The following is a 21,319-nucleotide window of genomic DNA, read 5'->3' as shown; positions in this document are numbered from 1 at the left end:
CAATTGTAGATTGGTATAAGGTATTTGGACTCCTTTACTTGTAATCGCTTATTTTGATAATAGTGGATTCTTGGGAGTGGTGATCTTAAAATCACCCGGTGGGGTTTTTGCTGTGTAGGTTTTCCCCATTCATAAACAAATCACCGTATTAATTTAATTTCCGCTATATACTTAGTTATTTGGTGATTTGTTTGTGCTGCCACATACATTGCATGTTAATTTGATTAATTAATAAACTTGGCTAACTGATCAATTAATATATCACAAGGGGTCAATACATTCTTGGCCTGTTAGATTCATACAATTATTTTTTGAACTTGTCCATATTCTTCAAAATATTGTTAGTATTCATTATTTTTTCTAATTTACTTTGGTACAATTAAAATTTTTAAATTTCAAATCTCTTATTCTCTTAAGATTATCGTGATAATCAAAACTTATTATATAATTACAATTGATATTACTCAATAATTGATAGTACTTTTAACCCTAATCTGTCTTTTCCCATTTTTAAATGAACTAAACGGACTAAAGTGAACCAAATTGACTTAAATACACCGAATTGGACCAAACTAGATTGAATGGATCAAGTTAGACCAAAGTGGATATAAAGAACCGAAGTTGACTGAATGGACCGAAGTGGACCATAATGGATCAAATTCGACCGAATTGGATTAAAATAAACCAAAGTAGACCAACTTGGACCGAAATGGACCAAATGAACCAAAGTGGACCCAAAATGGATAGAATGTCAAATCATAATTAGGAAACATAACACAAAAAATTAATAATAATTCTAATAATAAAGTGATGTAAAACCATAATATGCGATAAGGTAATGTACTCCAATGTAATGGAACTGGTTTGCAGTTGAAGTAACATCAATCAGATTTATTATGACATTAATATTTTTAATTAAATTATCAGGCATGTGTTGGTGATTTTGTGTTTCTTGAATGTTTTATTCAAGTTGAACTTGAGACAATGTAGAGAAAGTTGGTACACCACAAAAAAGCATATCAAGAAAACCACTTGCATGTAATATTTTATAACCAAAAAAAAAAAAAAAACCCTTTGTGAAAGGCTTTATTATCTATCTCTTGAAATTGATGAAAATGACATTGATTTCCGAAAATGTGTAAAGTCATAATAGTAAAAGGTGATGATCATATCATAATTGATATGTTATAATTAGTTTTGAGAACGAGTAATGCATAACGCATTATTGCATGCATTAATATTTAAATACATATTTTTTAAAGAAAAATAATGAAAAAAAAATGATGATATGTTCATTGAAGTACTTCAATACTAAATATTACTCTTTAAAGGTATAGAATATATAAATTAAGGACAAAATGGGCTTTTGCCCTTTTTGGGCAAATTAATTAGTCTTTTGCCATTCTTCCTAAACTAAATAGGGAAATGCCCCTCTTTTGAAAATCGAGTTTCTTAAAATTGAGTTTTAAAAAAAAAAAAATCTGGAGCCCTATAGTGACGTTTTTAAGGACCTATAGTGACATTTTAAGAACCTATAGTGACGTTTTATAACTTGATATCCAGGAAATCGAGTTATAGGCAATTCTATTGCCTATAACTCGATTTCATGGATATCAAGTTACAAAACGCTATTATAAGTCCTTATAAACGTCACTATAGGTCCTTGAAAACGTCACTATAAGGTTTAAATCGATTTTGAAAAACTCGATTTTCGAAATAAGGACATTTCCCTATTTAGTTTGGAAAGAAGGACAAAATGCTAATTAATTTACCCAAAAAGGGCAGAAACCCATTTTGTCCTATAAATTAATGTCATCTATACAGTTCGCAACGTCCTATAATATTAGATGGCAAGTACAGTTGCCTACAACTCAAATGGCATATAACAAAATTACGTCATCATATATAATGGCTTATTGTATCCAATTGTTTGGCTTTTATTATTTTTTATTTATTTTTAAGAAATTCTTTTTTGGTGTATTTAAACAACATAATATTGTTGGATAACAACTTCATTTACATGGGATGAGCTAACTAGATATTGCAAATCATAAACAATGTTGAAGCGGTTATCAGCATACCTGTAGTTCACTTGTTAAAATATCGATTGAAGCTTGAAGCTAAATAGTTGGCTTTTTGTTACACACTCGCTCCACACACTCCGTTCACACCCTCTTTTATCTTCAAAACACATGATTTCAATCTACGTGCCTGTGCGGTGAGTGTGCAATTGTAAGTTAGTGATACTCATTATCTTTTTAATTAATATGATTATATTTAGGGGAAATTATTTCATTACATTTGAAAAAATGGGTAGGATCTATGCTTAAGGCCCACATTCTAAGGTCAATTTCAACCGAAGAAAGGGTAAAAATAAAGTTGATAATGTGAGAATCCAAAGTACTGTTAAAAAAAAAGAAAAAAAAAAAAGAATAGATTTCTCACAGCCTAACAACCATAGAATTGGATCTTCACTATTTCATTTGAAAATGCGATGATCCTTTTTCAACGAGGATTATATTATCCCTTGCCCTTTTCGTTTCTCGTAGCCTAACCATAAAATTGGATCATCTCCATTTCATTTGAAAGCGAGATGATCCATTTTGAACAAGGATTATATTGTGCTTTTGCCTTTTCGTTGATTAGTGTTAGTTAGAAAATAATCAAAATATACCTTGAATAAATTTTAATTTAATGAACTACACTTGCCATAAAAATATTATGAGGCATAAAAATGATGCATTAGTCATTTTATATAAATGTTGTACAATTTTTTTTTTATTTTAAAAAGGAGTCCCTTAGTTAAATTTTCTACATAAATTTTTATATAAAAATATAGAAGAGGGGAAGAATTTTAAAAAGCTAAGGTCCATTGCCCCTTGTCGCATACCCCTCGGGCCCCTATCTTCACAACATGAAATATATTTGAATTGGTATACATAGGACCTCAATCATTCATCCTTATCTCTTGGTAAAGAAATGGAATAGCTTAGGAGATTCTTTTTCCATGTCGTTTCCATGGTAAATGGACCCTTCAAATTTGTAATACTTCCTTATCTCTCATCTAAGTTAAAAGTCTATGTCCAGCTAAGACATAAGCATGTCTTGAATTTTTTAAAATAAAAAGTTAGGGGTCTTGAAAGGAAACAATTTTCAGTGAACATGAGTGAATAATTATAATAATTATGCAATATAAAATGAGTAAGAAATTAGCATTAGAACTATATATTTTATCAACATATCCCTCATTAGGTATTTTGGTGGTTGGTTCATTGGTCTGGAGAAAAATGTAAACTCATCAATTTTATGTTTAACCACCATACTATCATTCTAGGGACAATATGCAATGTGCATTTTTTTTTAATTGTAAAATATAAAATTATGATAAATGATTAATATAAATAAACTAAATTTTAAATTTTAAATTTTATTTTAAAAATTAAAAAATTTTTGACACTAAAATCTTAGTTGGACTAGAATTTAATTTCTTGAAACTTAGATAATAGAGTTATGCCTTAACTAATGATGCACCATATTTGTAGTAAAAAAAACTATAAAGAAAATGATTTTGCGGCTGAACATACCATACATATTATGTTATATAATAAAAGTTTGGTCTAAAAGCCATGATTGTGCTAAGTGGCTATTTCTCCCCACAACAAATGGTTAACTTTTCATTAATTATGATAGTTCACCTATAAATCTCAATTAACTAAGTTTCAAGATTATGATTGTGCTAAGTGGCTATTTCTACTTCAACCATAATTCATTTTAATAAAAAATCTATTAGTTAAATTTTAAGAAATTTAAAACTTTAACTACAATTCGATTAAAGAAAATTCAAGAAATTTAAAACTTATATTAATTATTTAGATAATCTATCATAATTTTTTATTTTAATATAATAATATATGTTTGCATTTCAATAATTTAATCTAGATGAAACTCTATTAAAATTTCATATAGCTCCTAAAGTTTTAATAATATATTGAAAATATATTTCCTTTAATATACAATTTTAATTATGGGTATGCTACTAATATATTATTAAACTATTTCTATCCCTCTCCCTCTCCTTTTCTCTCTTTTGCTTAAGAGTGTATTTGTTTGGAGGTGAAATAGGGTGGATAAAAAACTTTAGAGAGAAAATAGAAAAAAAAACTTTTTTGGAGTGTGTTTGATTGGGTGGAGAGGAAGGAAAATAAATAGTAGAGCCAAGGTGTTTTCTCTCTAGGCCCATAAAAAAATTTTCTTTCCAAAATGGAGAGAAAACTGAGACAGAAAAGCTCATGAAATGAGCTTCCAAAAATACCCTTAGAATTCACCTCCAAGTTTCCAATGTATTAGCCTTTTTTTTTTTTTTATTTATTTTTTTTTTTCTTTCTGTTACTAACATGTGTTGGTTTCCTTTTATTTATTTATTTCTCTGGTACCAATATGTTGGGTTTTTTTTTTTTTTTTTTTCTTCCTTCTGGTACCAACATGTTGCCTTTTTTTTTTTTCTTCCTCCTTAGATTTTTTTTCTTTTTGTTACTAACGTGTGTTAGCTTCCTTCGTTTTTTTTTTTTTTTTTTTTTTTTTTTTTTTTTTTTTTGCTTCCTTTTATCTGGACATGTTGGCTTCTTTTCTTCTTCTTTTTTTCTTTGATTTTTTTCCAGATGTGTAGCTTTCTTCTTCTTTTTTTTTTCTTTTTTGTGTTCATATGTTTATTTTCTCATTAATTTTGGTTGGTTTTTGTTTTTGTTCTTTTTTTTTTAGAAAACAGTTTTGGGTTAATTTCTTATGCTTTTTTTTTTTTTACTGAAATGTCCATCTATACATAATTTTTAAAAATATAATGTGTTACTTTTTGTTTTATTTAATAGGGACATGATGGTAAATTTATATAAATTTCATTTTCAATCAAACAAATTTTTTTTTCATCCCTCCACTTTTCCACCCTCCCAATCAAACATAAATGAGGGAAATTAAAATATTTTCTATCCTCTCACTTTTCCATCATTTCTTCATTTTTTATCCTCTTACTTTTCCATTCTCCCAATTAAACGGACCCTACGTTATATATAAGGAAGCTAGTATAAGATAATTCAATTAGAACTGGTAAACAATTATTGTGCAGACTGCTTGTAATTAATATAATTTTATTTAGGGAAATCATCTCTTTACATTTGGAGGAATAGGTAAGACCTATGCTTGATGCCCATCATTAATTCTAATTCCACCGAAAGAAAGAGTAAAAAAATATAGTTGATAATATGACACTCCCAACCCCACCACACACAAAAAATTTCTCATAGCCTAGCAACCATCGTATCTGGATCTTCTCTATTTCATTTGAAAGTGAGTGATAATCCTTTTTGTTTTTGAACGAGTATTATATTATGCATTTGTCATTTTGGTTCATTGGTTATGGTGCTGCTAAAGGTGATAAGCATCATCCAATTAATATCAGTGAAAGTGCATCCATGACTTCTATTATTTACCTGCTCCTTTCATCAATCAATTATACACCTTCTCGTCTTTCACGTTGTACTATTGTTTTTGAAAATTGCAAATCATTATAAAATGTTCAAAAGATTATTATTACCATAAATTGAATTTCATGTCTTATTGTCATCAAAGTGACAATGATTATATGAATTTTGTTTGTTATATTTTCTATTCATGGTAATAGTAATCTTTTGAAAAATTTTAATAAAATATAAACATTATTTTAAATAAAAATATGAAATATTTGATGACCAAATATTTGTTCTTTCTGTTCTATCTGTTCTCTTGGACGAGCATGGAGTTAAGCTTCTCAGTGGTGGAGTTAAGAACATTTTTCTAATCTGCCAAGTTAAATGTGTGTAAATATATATAAAGTTGGATAATAACATGATTCAGCATGTGTTACTTCTTTTTTTTTTTTCGTATATAACAAAGATAGTTAGACTATGTTAGTATTCATATAACTCTTTTTTTTTTTTTTTTTTCATCTAGTCAGTTTGAAAATTTTCGAACTACATATCTTTCAAATGATATTGATCATAATTAATATTATTTCCATTTTTTCTATATCTATAAATATCCCAATAAAAATGAATAGATTTTGTTTTTAAATAATAAATAAGACTTCTATGAAATAGATTTACTTAGAGAGGGAATTTGACTGAAACATGATGACATGAATGTATTAAAAGGAATAAAAATGATGCATTATTCATTTATATTTAAATATAAATACAGATTTTCAAGGAAGACTATTAGTTGAAAATTAAGGCCCATGGCCCCAGGCCTATCTCCCACCGCTTGGGCCCTCTTCACTACATGAGACATTTTTAAATTGGTTTACATAGGACCTCAATCATTCACCCTTATTTCTTGTCAAAGAAATGAAATAGATTAGGGGATGTATTTTCATGGCATTTCCATGGTAGATGGACCCCTCAAATGAGTAATATTTCTTCATCTCATGTCCAAATCAAAGGTTTATATTCAACCGATATATAATGAGCATTTCTTTTTACACAAATTTGATGACATGAAATGAAAATAAAATTCCTTCACAATTACAATTTTTCTTTCAAATTCCTTCTCTCTCTCAATAAGGCTTCAAATTTACACAAAATTTCCCTAACAAATTTTAAAAAATTATTCATTTATCTTAAACCTTTTTGAAAAAAAAAAATTCATTTTTTTTTTTAAATACCTTCGATATTTTTAAATTTTTAAAATATAGTTTTTTAAATAAAAAATTTCGAGTTATGACTAATGGTGGCATGCCACAAACACTTCCTAGGAATTTTATTGATTGAACGGAACTATAGCTTTCATGCTTGTGCTTGGAAATTTTACAGAATGAAAAGGTAATGCCCTTAGTACCTTAGGCCTATCAAGATTAACCTGAATTTCAACACGACCTGATATGTCTTCGACCTCAATTATTAATTTAATGCTCCCATATGAAGTAGATGTTATAATTAGTGTGAGGTACTTCTGAAAAATTATTTGATGTAGCTTATTTTGTGTTTTATTTTATTAAAAATATCGAGTAAAATACATTTGTTTCTAAAAAAATATGAAGCTTTAACATGACTACATATATTGAAAATCTAATTATTGGATTGCATTTTCTTTATGATCTTAACATATAGGTCAAATTTTATGTTAATCAGATATTATTTACTATATGATCCATAAACTTATTTTTTATGAATAATTTTAGACTATAAAAATTTGCAATTTCAACAATTAATTAATGATATAACTTTTAATCTTCAATTTTCTTAGAATTTTGCAAGCATGAAGGATATAAGAAGTAAATGTAATCCAATTATAGATTTTTCAAAATTCACATCTAATAGAAAGATATTGAGTGAAGTTGTAGTATCAGACTACAATTTTTTTTTTTTTTTTTTTTTTTTTAATTTTGGTAAAGCCATAGGCTACAACTAAGTTTGTAGTCAAATTTTGTTCTAATAAATATTATACTTTAAATTATACATACATACATACATACATACGTATAAATACATATATATATATATATATATAAATTGATTTCATCTACGTAGTTCGCAACTTTTAATAAGGTTTTTTTTTTTTTTTTTTTTTTTTTTTTTTTTTTTTTTTTTTTTTTTTTTTTAGAAACAAACACACACACAAAGGAAGGGCAAAGGGATTCTAAAATAAAGGCACACCACAACTGTAAGTACAGTTGTTTGTATCTCAAATAGTCTGTAACAAAATTACGTTATCATTCGTAATGGCTTATTGTACGTGTCTAATTGTTTGGCTACTTTCTTTTTTTTTTAAAGCAACTCTTTTTTTGGTGAATTTAATTAAACAATATGATATTGTCGGATAACAACTTCATTTACATGGGATGAGCTAGCTAGATATTGCAAATCATAAAGATGTTGAAGCAGTTGTTAGCATACCTGTAGTTCACTTGTTAAAATATCGATTGAAGCTTGAAGCTAAATAGTTGGCTTTTTGTTACACACTCACTCCACACACTCCGTTCACACCCTCTTTTATCTTCAAAACACATGATTTCAATCTACGTGCCTGTGCGGTGAGTGTGCAATTGTAAGTTAGTGATACTCATTATCTTTTTAATTAATATGATTATATTTAGGGGAAATTATTTCATTACATTTAAAAAAATGGGTAGGATCTATGCTTAAGGCCCACATTCTAAGGTCAATTTCAACCAAAGAAAGGGAAAAATAAAGTTGATAATGTGAGAATCCAAAGTACTGTTAAAAAAAAAAAAGAATAGATTTCTCGCAGCCTAACAACCATAGAATTGGATCTTCTCTAATTTATTTGAAAATGCGATGATCCTTTTTCAACGAGGATTATATTATCCTTTACCCTTTTCGTTTCTCGTAGCCTAACCATAAAAATGGATCATCTCCATTTCATTTGAAAGCGAGATGATCCATTTTGAACAAGGATTACACTGTGCTTTTGCCTTTTCGTTGATTAGTGTTGGTTAGAAAATAATCAAAATATACCTTGAATAAATTTTAATTTAATGAACTACACTTGCCATAGAAATATTATGAGGCATAAAAATGATGCGTTAGTCATTTTATATAAATGTTGTACAATTTTTTTTTTTTTTTAAAAGGAGTCCCTTAGTTAAATTTTCTACATAAATTTTTAAATTTTTATATAAAAATATAGAAGAGGGGAAGAATTTTAAAAAGCTAAGGTCCATAGCCCCTTGTCACACACCCCTCGGGCCCCTATCTTCACAACATGAAATATATTTGAATTGGTATACATAGGACCTCAATCATTCATCCTTATCTCTTGGTAAAGAAATGGAATAGCTTAGGAGATTCTTTTCCCATGTCGTTTCCATGGTAAATGGACCCTTCAAATTTGTAATACTTCCTTATCTCTCATCTAAGTTAAAAGTCTATGTCCAGCTAAGACATAAGCATGTCTTGAATTTTTTAAAATAAAAAGGTAGGGGTCTTGAAAGGAAACAATTTTCAGTGAACATGAGTGAATAATTATAATAATTATGCAATATAAAATGAGTAAGAAATTAGCATTAGAACTATATATTTTATCAACATATCCCTTATTAGGTATTTTGGTGGTTGGTTCATTGGTCTGGAGAAAAATGTAAACTCATCAATTTTATGTTTAACTCTGGACCATCGCGTATCTAAGATTGGGGGTGCAATTTGTTCGCAGTTGGAACTTTTAATTTTCTTTCAATGAAAATAGACATGCATGACAGGTTGTGTGGACTTCTCAATGAGCAGCAATCCCGGATAATGTTTATAATAATAATGTATTGGCTACTCTTCAAGTTAATTCTTCATTTTCTTTTCTTTTATGGCCTATTTGGAAGTTTAAAAAAGGAGGGGAGTAGAGTAAAGGGAGAGAGAGTAATTCAATTACCTTGTTTAAAAGTTTTTTAAGAAAGAAAGGAGAGGAGTTTGGAGTAGTTTCAACTACCTCTAACCCCTCATTTTTAATTCCTCCAAATTGGAGAGATTTGGAGGGAGAGTAGAGTAGATAAATTATTGACCAAATGGATTCTCCAATTTACCCTTTCTAAATTAACAAAATTACAAACCGATTATATAAATAATCTTTATTTGTTTCCTAAGAAAATTTAACATTACAAATGACAAATCTTCCCAATGTTTTCTTACAAACCAAACACAATTTCTACTAAATTTAGTACCTTTATAGTTTCTATCCAATGTTTTCTCAGCAACCAAATAGAAAAGAGAAACCCAAAACCCGATGATGACGGAGGAGACGAGGCGATGAAGTGGCCATACCAAGAAAACGCACCGTACTGACGTTCAGTGTAAGAATCGCATCGATACGATTAAGAAGAAGTATAAGATCAAGAAGGCTAGGGTTTCTTTCTCTAATGGAACCTTGACTTCGTTGTGGATTTTCTTCGATCGTCTTGACTCTTTGATCGGATCTAATGTGATGGTTAAGAAGGCGGCTTTGACTCCGGTTCCGATTTAGATTCAACATCCTCCATCGTTTCAGTCTCCTCCGGTGGTGGTTCCGTTGTAAAAGCAATGACACCACCTCCGTCGATGTCGGAGATCAGGTAGTTGACGGTGGACGACGCCGACGCGGCATAGCGGCACCGTCTGAGGTGGCGGGAAGGTAATTGAGGTTGGTGGTGGAGGAGGGGTTTAAGGGGTTGGATAGTTTCTATACAATATTTTCCAATATTTGTTTCTCGGGAAAGTTGAGAAAATGGGAGGTTTTTGATTTTTTATTATAATTTTTTTTTTTGAGGTAATAAAAATTATTTTATAATAGTTAATAGTAGTTTTATACTTTTATTAGTAGTATTTGATGGAATGAAAATGTTGATTAAATAATTATTTAATCTAACAAATTACTCATAAACCAATGTTGTGAGTCCATTTTCAAATAAGGATAAATTTGTCTATTTAAATCATTTCCTCTCCTTTTCCTCCTAATTTTTAAAACATTTAAATAAGAGGAAGGGCTAATTACTCCCTTCCCCCTTACTAAGTTTAAAAACATTCAAACAATGTGGAGGATAACCATTCTCCTCTACTCTCCTCCCTCTCTAAACTTACAAACATGCCATTACTATTTCTTTCCTTTGTGCATCATATTGGAGTGAAAATGCAAGCCATCATTATACGTATTTGATGGTAGTCAGTTGAGAACAATTTCAAATTTTAAGAGTCCTTTTAAGAGATTTAAGTATTTAACCCTTGGACAAACTCATACCCAAGGTATTGAGGTCTAAATGTTCAAATACTTTTCTTTTTAAAGTATGCGTCAATGGTCAAGGGTTGCCCATAATTTAATCTTGCTTTAAAACTTAAACATCAAAATTGGTCGATATAATTATATGCCTAATCTATATATATATATATATATATATATATATATAAAACCGAAGCTTTTGAAGCTTCCACAATTTTCCACATCAGCACAATATTTAAATTAAATTTAAATTAAATTAAATTTTCCACCTCATCACTGTTTTCCTTTTCCAATGCAAATTAGACTTCTAGCCAAATAAGAACACTCTCCCACCGCTTCTACTCTCTCCTATTTAAGAATTGCTTGCGTAGAAAACCTAAGCCCCAAAAACTTATTTTTGCCACAACACAATTTTCTCCTTAAAACTTATTTTTCTTCAAGACTTTTTTTGAGGGCGGCTCATGCTTCACAATTCACATATTCCACTTATATATTGCACTCCTCTCCTTCTTCGGTCAATGCATCAAGGTTAGGGTTATTTGATTTGTTCAATAAAAATTATAGATTTGTTGCTTTTTCTTATAAGTTTGTCAATTGTTGTTTTGTTTATTTAATTGCTGGGCCTGAATCTTTTAATTAAATCTTCAAATTTTTATTGAACAAATCAAATAACCCTAACCTTGATGCATTGACCGAAGAAGGAGAGGAGTCCAATACATAAGTGGAAAAGCTATAATCATGGATTCCCTTCTTTCTATTGTATTTCTCTATTGCGTAATTATATATATATATATATATATATATATTGTTTTATTTCAATACTTTTGAAGCTTTGAATCTTCTGATTTTTTTTAATTTTTTTTTTTTTTTTTGGCCTTTTGGAAGTTTTAACATCATAACTTTTGGGTTTTATTTTTTTTATTATCAGAAATTATCTAGAAGATTTCAATGAATATCCATGAATTATTCTTTTTGAGGGTAACCCATCTTTATCTTATATTTCTATTCCTAACTTTTTTTTCCTATATTTTTTCTTTAATTGTCCGTGTTTACGTCTCTTTTGTTTTTCTTATTTTTTCTTTAATTGTCCGTGTTTATGTCTCTTTTTGTGTGAGTAATATATATTTTTGGTTATGAATCCTGTATTTTTCATGACTTTAGTGAGTCATATTCTTAATGATCGAAATGGTTTTGTTTGACGTGGATTTTGTTCATATTGGTTTCAAAGTTTATTTCTTGGCTTATATTATAGATTGTAATATATTTATTCATCAAACTGTTTAGTTGAGTTTGTTTTCAAAATTGTTTTCAGTGTTGGACATTTTCTTGAAGCATGTTGGTATCATATATTAAAATAATGTTAAGTTGATAATAATAATAATAATAATAATATAGTTTAATAAATGTCTAAAACGTATAGCTGTTAACAAATGTTTTAGCTATATGATTTTATTTTACAAATTCAATTGGTGTTGTAGTAAAATAAACAAAGATTAAATTATATATTGTACTCAATACATTTCCCGTGCATCGCACGGGTTAGCGACTAGTATACAACATTTGTGAAGGTCTAATTCGAGTAACCAAGAGTCGACCAGAAGCTCTAATTCGTGTAAGCCTAACGAACTAAATCACAGCATGAGAAGCTCACATCCATCCTTTTGTTCCCATAAACATCAGGCCATTTCAATTGGGCTTTCGGCCTCTACACAAACCCAAATGTCTAGTCCAATCCAAATCCACAAAATTGTTCTACCAACGTCGAAAGGGCGAAATTTATGACAAATAAATAAGCCCCAAATCACTATGGTTCAAGAACAGAAAACTTAATACCAATTTTTTGGGCTTTAGTCTTTGAAAGAACCCACATGAGAGCCTGCCATAAGATATCCCTTAAAGCTTAAACACCATAATCATCTCAATCAAACTTTTGTGTTTTTCATAGTTTAGGTGACATCTACTTAAATCTAAACAACGGAATTGATAGACTAAAATTTCACCTCGATTTCTGTTAGGAATTCTTCTAGAAACTTTATTGCCACAATTTTGAGGGAAAAATGTCTAAACACTCCTTAAACTTTGGATAATGATTGTTACAACTTATTTTAGCCAGTTTAGTACCTAAACTTCACAGGTGCCAAATTCCTACTTCTGTTTAATCTACAGTTAGGAGTGCTATAAGCATATGGATAATAATTGTTGTATTGAGATTTAGTTAGTTAGTTACAATTCCAAGCATGTTAATCACATTTAGCACATATTAGAATTATTAATGCATATGGGGAATAATAGAACCAATAGAATGAGGCCATGTGGGCCAATGAGATTAGAGCTAGTCTCCTTTAAATACATTATTGTAATCCAATATGAGATATCAATTGAAAAATAAACTAATTTCTTAGTGCATTAGTGCATCTCTCTCTCTCTCTCTCTATGGAGGGTGACTACCTCGAATTAAGTCAATTTCCCTCCAATTCCCATCAATTCCCCTATAATTTCCATCAATCCCCATTAGGAACCATCGAATTCCTAGCATGGATTAACATCCTGCACTCCTACTCACATGAGTGTCATATGTAGAAGAAATTTTCCAAATTCCAATTGCAACCATTTTACTGTCTTAGAGAAAAACTCAATGTCCAGTTTTGAGAGGGAGAGAAACCTAGGAGAGAGAGGATCAAATCAATGATTTTTATTCTCAATCAAAAATGTAATCACCAGAATTCTTGGTATTGTTGTACAACAGCGCCACCTGCTAGTTGAAAGAACCAAACGAAGAAGACAAGGAGGAAGGTCTAGTTAAAAAACAAAACCCTTCCGTCTTCCATCCAATTAGCAAACGCAACATTATTTCAATGAACCATCAATGTCAATAAGCAAAATAAAAGCGACAAATATGTGCATTTGACTTTCACTTGTTCCTCCCATAAAGAAGTGTGAACAATATATGTAGTTAATTAGTTTATTAAGTCAATATTATAAATTATTAATCAAACCCATATACAGTCAATGATCTCTATTTTTACAAATATATAATTTTATAATTTTAGGTTTTTTTGATTCATACTATTATTTTTCAAAGTAGTCCATATTCTTTTAACTATTGTTATTATTCATTATATTTTTCTAATTTACGCTGGTACAATTAAAATTTTTAAATTTCAAATTTCTCATTCTCTTAAGATTAACATAATAATCAAAACTTATCATATAATTACAATTGATATGACTCAATAATTGATAGTACTTTCAACCCTAATCTGTCTTTTCTCATTTTTAAATGTACTAAATGAACTAAAGTAGACCAAGTTGACTTAAATAGACTGAATTGGACCAAACTGGAATGAATGGATAGTGTTAGACTGAAGTGGATAAAAAGGACCGAGGTTGACTGAATGGTCCAAATTGGACCGAAGTGGATGAAATTGGACTAAATAGACCGAAGTAGACCATAATGGATCAAATTCGACCAAATTGGATCGAAATAAACCAAAGTAGACCAACTTGGACCAAAATGGACAGAATGTCGAACCATAATTAAGAAACATAACTCAAAAAATATGATGGCTGGGGTTCTTTTGATTCACACCATTCGCTTTATTGTTTGGCTGCTGAGGGAGATACGAAAGTTAATTCTACAAATGCAAGGGTGATTACAAGATGGGATGTGCAAGGCATTCATCCAATCTTGATTGAACCTTATTTTAGCATTACTAGCCCATGTTATAATATTTGGGGTACCAACTTCAATTACCCTTATATGGATCATTCTATATTACCCCACTTTTTTTTTTTTTTTTTTTTTTTTTTTTTTTTTTTTTGGGCATGGTAACTAAGCAAATCTCAACTATTAACCATAATCACTTATAATTTGTTATGAAAATATTGTGAACTTAATTCTGACCGTTAGTTCCCTTCTAAAAAGATAATTCTGACCGTTAGTTTAAGTTTAGCAACATGCCACGGGTATAAAATCCACTAAAAAAAGAAAAAAGGAAAAAAAAAAGACATTTTGGTTTGTCTCTCATCCTCTGTCGTTTCCTCCTCCTTCTCTTGTCCTCTCTTAGAAAAAAAGAAAAAAAAAGAAAAAAAGAATTCTTCTTCTCAAATGGGTTGCCGTATCTGTAAATCTCACTGCCATTCCTTCGGCATCCTCATTTACTCACCGCTGAATGTCTCTTAAAGTATCAAATCGTTTTGATTTTGTTTAAGGAAAGGATCAAACAAAACCCTAATTCTCTGCCATTGTTTTGTTCCCCTTTTTCTTTGTTGATTTTTTTTAGAGAATTTTGAATTTCGTTCTTCATTTTCATTCGCTACAACGTTGGCAACACATTTGTTCTGGTGTGGTTCCAATTTTATTCTTTTTTCCTAGTGGCACAGAAAGTGTTTGTGCTAATGCCTCATAGGGATTCGGTTTTTCCAAACTTGTTGTGGCTTTGTGTTATGATAATTAGGGGTTGTGGGTTCTTGTTAGTGTGGTGCTGAGATTTGATTTTTGTTTATTTATTTATGTTTGGGATTTCACTGGCTAGCAGAGGAGAAGGCCACACCTGGGTATTTAAGGGGAAAGGCTTTTTATAAAGAAAGAAAATTTTCTGCTATGTCCCAACTCCTAAGGACGGCACGGGTACAGAGTTGCTGTTATTTTGTTTCATTTTCATTTCTTTTCTATATGGAGTACATTTATTTAATTACACAACACTGGTATTTTTAGGGGTAGAGAGTATGTCGGTTTGGTTGCTTCCCTGAGTCTGTTGAAAAAGAAAAGAGCAAGTTGTAATTACGTTGCTGCTACAGCAGCTTTGAGTCAAAGTTTGAATTTTGTTTTGAGTAGTTGTTTTCTAGTTCTAGAGTTTTAAGAGCTTTTGTGTAACTTGTGTTGCATTCCAGCATGTACAGAATTTGGTTTTTTTTTTTTTGTACTTTTTGCATGCTATTTACCTTGTTTTGGGAATAGCATCTCAGTTTGTTTCTGGTGCCAGTGCTAATAGAATTTTCTGCTGATTTTTCAAAAAAAAAATTGAAGGGATTGCATATCAAAATAATGAAATTTTTATATATCCCGTAATTTTCATATTGACAATGTTGAATCTACCAGTGGCATTTCTAGATGGCTAAATAAGGCAAAGAGAATGCTGCTCGTGATGCTGGTACTTAATGACAAGGTTTTTTATGACTTTCACAAGGTAAATTGAGTTTTTTCAAATTCATATCTTCATATCAATAGATGCTTATTTTATTTCATGGAAATTTGTTCAAATGAAACAAAGAGAGTAAGACCCCTGGGCAAATGCTATTGAGAACATTTTTAATGCTACTAGTTATGTTTAGCGCTTAGTTCAGAGTTTTTATTTTTTATTTATTTATTTTTTTTTATAAGTAGTTCAGAGAGTTGATACACAAATAAATTACAAAAATTGAAAGCATCTATTGATACACAAATAATGATTTGGGTATTTTTTTAAGGTTAGATTTGATTATTTTAGTATTGAGAAGCTAGGTCTTGTGTAAGAATTGGATTTTTCTTTTCTTTTCTTTTCTTTATTTTAGGTTAATTTTTTTGGGTATTTCAGCTTGATTTGGTTTGGGTATTTTGGGTTTATATGTTTGCTAGTTACCTGTGATGATTTGGGAACAAACATCCAAGCACTGAAATTTATATCAGTCAACTGTCACAGTTATAGTAAAGGGGCTAAAAATTGTAACCTGCAATATATCCTAAAAACAACAATAACTGATACTTAGTCTCAAATTTTTGGAGTCCGTTATGGATCCTCAATAGACTAACTAAGTCAGCCAAATGCATTCTTACCCGTCCTTCTATCCTATCCAAAATTATTCTCTCATACCTCTGTAATTCAAATTGACATGTCCTATTTTATTACTTCTAGTAAATTTATTTTTAAGTCTTTCTCTATAGTTTTCTGTTCCTTCAATTAGAATCTACTTAGTCTTTATCACTTGTGAATTAAGTGCTCTCCTCTACATATGACCAAGCCATCTCAAATGACTTTCTAATATATCCCAAAATACTTCTAACAATTTATCTGCAGGCACTGTGCGTGAACAGATCAAAAATCATCATCTCATTTGTTTCTATCAGAAGCATGAAATATTGAAATTAAAGAATATTTCATTTAGAAAGTTTGTTAGGCTTATGCACGTCTCATATTTCCTAATTTTCGTTTAAAAAACCGTTCTCATTGAATCTAGATTAAGATTAAGCCATCTATAGATTCAGAGCAATTCAGAAATCAAACTGTTACCACAAAAAAGGGCGCGAGGCTGCATGTAACTTTGGAAATACCGGCCACTTATATGTTACTCTTTGGAGTTGTCCAAATTGTACTCTCTCAGATCATTGAAAGCTTGGTATTGTTGGATATCTTGTGGTGCTCTATTATTGTCAAAGCCTGGTGGATCTGTTGTTTCATTACTCAATTGTGACATGTTGCTACTGTTTTAAGAAGTTGTTATAGCTTGATGATGTTAATGTATAGGTTTTGTTGTAGATTGTGTTTTAGGAGCGGCCAGTTTTAGCTTGATTTGTTGAGATCATGGCACCCTGTTGAGGGGTGTAAATAGCCTATATTTTTTGTTGTAGTGGGTCTGTTGTAAACTTTTATTTGCAAATGTCAGTCTTAGTTTTGCTATGGCTTGGGTGTTCTACCTTGGATTTTGGTTGTTTTCCTAGTCAATAAAAACCTCACTGTTTCATAAAAAAAATAAAAAAAAAATAAATATAGAACAAATGACCACACACCTAGAGTTATTTTAACATAAAAAATATTTTATTTATACAATTATATTTACACTTGTGATGAAATTGAACTATCCTAAAAACCATCTCAAAATTAAAAAGTATCCTTAAAAATGAAAAATTTTAAATTAACATTATCACTTATATGAGAGAGAGAGAGAGAGAGAGAGAGAGAGAGAGAGAGAGAGATCATTTTTTAGGAATATTTTTTAATTATTAGAGAGATTTTGTATTTTTATAATTTTCAAGGGTTTGGTCATATTGTTGGTTTTGGGGGTTATTTTGGTCTTTTTCTTTTGGAAGTGTAGGACATTTCAAATTCGATTTATTCCCAATTATTAAAAATTGTTTCTCTCACAAATAATTGATTATTGTATTTTCTCAATTCATAAATTTCATGATTATTTTAGAATGATTCGTTGGTAAAATTTTAATTATTATTTTGAAAAACAAATATTAGATTGTTTCAATGGTATTAGGATTATTTTTTTAGGTTCTAAGAGTATTTCGGTCATTTTTTAGGATTCAGGGTTATTTCAATCATTATTTAGGTATTAAGGGTGTACATTACACCAACCAAGGCATGTGAGAATGCTAACGTGGTTGAATTCGAACCCTACATATGGAATAATTGTGAGCAAAGGAAGGGAAATGTTGGTTGAAGAAGAGGATCTTTGGGCCTTGCCAATGGCATGACCATCTTGGGGAAGAGTAAGATTTGAACCTAACATGGACACCCAACGCTAGTACAAAAGGGAGATAGTGACCCCCTATAGTCAGATGCTATAGAACACCCCTTATTGGCTGAGTTTGTGTTGGACCATTGTTGAGGACACGTGTATCACTCCTAGTATCCCTGATGTCCCTTTCCTTGTCCAAGGTTTGCTCCCCACGTAGTAGCAAAGTCACCCTCCGTTCCACTACCTTATCATTGGCGTGCTTTCTCTCTCTTCTAGCCATAGTATAGTATAATAGCTGTATTAGGGTTTGAAATGGGTGAATAAGGGTTTGACACCTCTCTTGATGTACCTCACAACATTCCTTGTACTATAAGAGGAACATGTTGTTGAACAATTAGGACAATAACCTAGAGAAAAACAAGGGAAAGAGCAAAAAGTTTATGTAAGAAAGTGAGGTAGAGAAAAGGCTTTCTTTGGAAGAACATCCCCCCGGTACAAAGACTTTCATTTCAACATAATAGAGAGCTATAAAGAGAAGGGACATTCTCTCCTTGCTCACTCGTGGTTTTTCATCCATTCCAAAGGGTTTTCCACGTATTTCTCTCATGCATTCTTTACTTTCCATGTTATGCTTTCCATTTCTCTTGACATTAAAGTGTTAAAGTTTTCTTTTTTATTGTTCTTAAAATTTTTTCACTTAAATGTACTGTTAGATGCATCATCCATTCTCTCACATAGTCTTAAAAATCTAACTTGCACGTACAAAGGGTATTTTAATAATTTTTTAGGTCCTAAGGGTATTTTGATCATTTTTTAAATTCTAAGTTTATTCCGGTAATTTAAAGGGAATTGGTGGTATTTTGGTCATTTTTTAGGTCTTGAGGGTATTTGGGTCCTTTTTTAGGTTTTAAGGTCATTTCAATCATTTTTTAGGTACTAAGGGTATTTAAGACATTTTGAAGTTCCTAAGGGTATTTTAGACATTCTCTAGGTATCGGGGGCATTACAGTCATTTTCTTTTTGTAAGGGTATTTTGGTAATTTTTTAGGCTTTGTGGTTATTTCAGTCATTTTTAAGGTTCCATGGGTACTTTAGTAATTTTTTAGGTTCTAAGGGTATTTTAGTTACTTTTTAGATTACAAAGTCATTTTAGTTATTTTCTAGGTTTCAAGGTTATTTTGGTCATTTTTAACGTTCTATGGGTACTTTAGTCATTTTTTAGGTCTCAGGCGCATTACAATCGTTTTTTAGGTTCCAAGAGTATTTCAGTCAATTTTTAGGTTACAAAGTCATTCTAGTCATTTTTTAGATTCCAGGGTCATTTAGGTCATTTTTTAGGTTCTATGGGTATTTTGGTTATTTTTTAGGTTTATAGGGTATTTCGGTCATTTTTAAGGTTTTAAGGGTATCCTAATAATTTTTGAGAGTTTGAGAGGGAATTTTGTTCATTTTATTATATAAGGGTATTTCGACAATTGTTGAGGTTTTATGAGTATTTTTGTTATATATATTCGTCAATTATTAGGTAATTCAGTTGGGTTGGGTTGTGTTGGCTACGACCATATGTGATGTTGAAATTTCTTAATGTGATGAAGGAATTGTCAAATGTGAGTAAAAACAATAAGAGAACTATCAAATGTGACAAAAGTATGGTCACATGTGATGTTACTACCTAATGTGACAATGAAACTGTCAAATGTGGAAAAAAAAAATGAGAGTACCACTGAATGTAACAAACGACGGTCAAATATGATATTAGTACTACCTAATGTGACAATGAAACTGTTAAATGTGAGAAAACAATAATGATACCACTAAATGTGACAAAAGTACAGTTAGAAATAATGTTGGTACTGCCCAATGTGACAATAAAACTGTCAAATGTGAGAAAAAAATATGGTACAACCAAATGTAACAAAAGTATAGTCAAATGTGATATTTGTATTGCCGAATGTGACAATGGAACCATCAAATATGTGAAAAAAAGAAAAAAGAAAAAAGAAAAAGAAAAAGGAATCACTAAATGTAACAAAAGAGCAATCATATGTGATGTTGGAATTAATGTGAGAATGAAACCGTCAAATATGAGAAAAAATAAAGGAACCATCGAATGTGACAAAAGTATAGTCACATGTAATGTTGGTATTGCACAATGTGAGGATGAAACCGTCAAATGCGAGGGGGGAAAAAAAAGATACCACCAAATGTGACAAAAATATTGTTAAATATGATGTTAGAACCAAGGGAGTCAATCTTGTAAAGTAGATTGTACCGGTTTGACCAGTGAAACAATATATTTGGATACCGGTTAATACCAGTGTACCGTTTCGGGTTTACCTTTATTTTTTTATATTTATAAATATATATATATATATATATATATATTATAATAAATATAAAAGTTTACTATAAAATATTATATTAATTCAGAACAAATTATTAATGATTTTAGACTTTAACATCAATTCAAAGAAAAGAAAAACACAATATAAAAAAGAAAAATTTTATTGTTCATTGCATACTAAGAAAACAAATAATACTAATAAGTTACAATATTTACAATAAACAACAAGTGAAGGAATGAATTAAAGCCAGAAAAAAAAGGGTGAAGGAATGAAAAAAAGAAAAGAAAAAAGAAAGAAAGATGGACATGTGATGACTCTAAAATAGCAAAAGATATACAATAAGTGTATTAAATTGCCACACCACTTCCACCTAACCATCTAACATCATTGACTAAATATTAGATAAGAAAATTTGAAAGACACAAAGCTGAAAGCACACAATTGTAGTGCATTAGCAATGAAGAAACCAAAGATGCAGGAAAAAGGAAGAAGAAGGAGAATAAAGAAGTTGCAGTGGCAGCTGCAATGAAGAGGAATGTGGAATGTGATCTAAATTAGAAAAGAGTATAGAAGGGAAAAAAAATGAAAGATTTGGAGCACAGATCTCAGTCATTAGGCACCAAGTCAGTGAGTCACAAACCCATTTTTCTCATCTTTTTTTTTTTTTTTTTTTTTTTTTTTTTTTGCCTTCTGGTTTGTACCAGTTCGAAACATCTTTACCGGCCGAAACAACCGAATTTCGCCGGTACGGTTGATATTTTTTCCGGTACGAAACAAAGGGTGTACCTGTACTGGTGCACTGGCCG

General features: G+C 30.3%; 1 long non-coding RNA gene across 1 annotated transcript; it reads left to right on the top strand.

Moving 5' to 3' along the window:
* The first annotated feature begins 14,720 nt into the window (after positions 1–14,720).
* Positions 14,721–17,381, top strand: LOC126724995 (uncharacterized). Its single transcript, XR_007655231.1, has 2 exons — positions 14,721–15,914; positions 16,782–17,381. It is a non-coding gene; the product is annotated as an uncharacterized LOC126724995 (long non-coding RNA).
* The last annotated feature ends 3,938 nt before the right edge of the window (positions 17,382–21,319 follow it).

Source organism: Quercus robur, chromosome 5 (genome assembly GCF_932294415.1).
Source record: "Quercus robur chromosome 5, dhQueRobu3.1, whole genome shotgun sequence".
In the NCBI taxonomy this organism is placed as follows: Eukaryota; Viridiplantae; Streptophyta; class Magnoliopsida; order Fagales; family Fagaceae; genus Quercus; species Quercus robur.
This window is presented reverse-complemented; position numbering and strand designations above follow the sequence as displayed.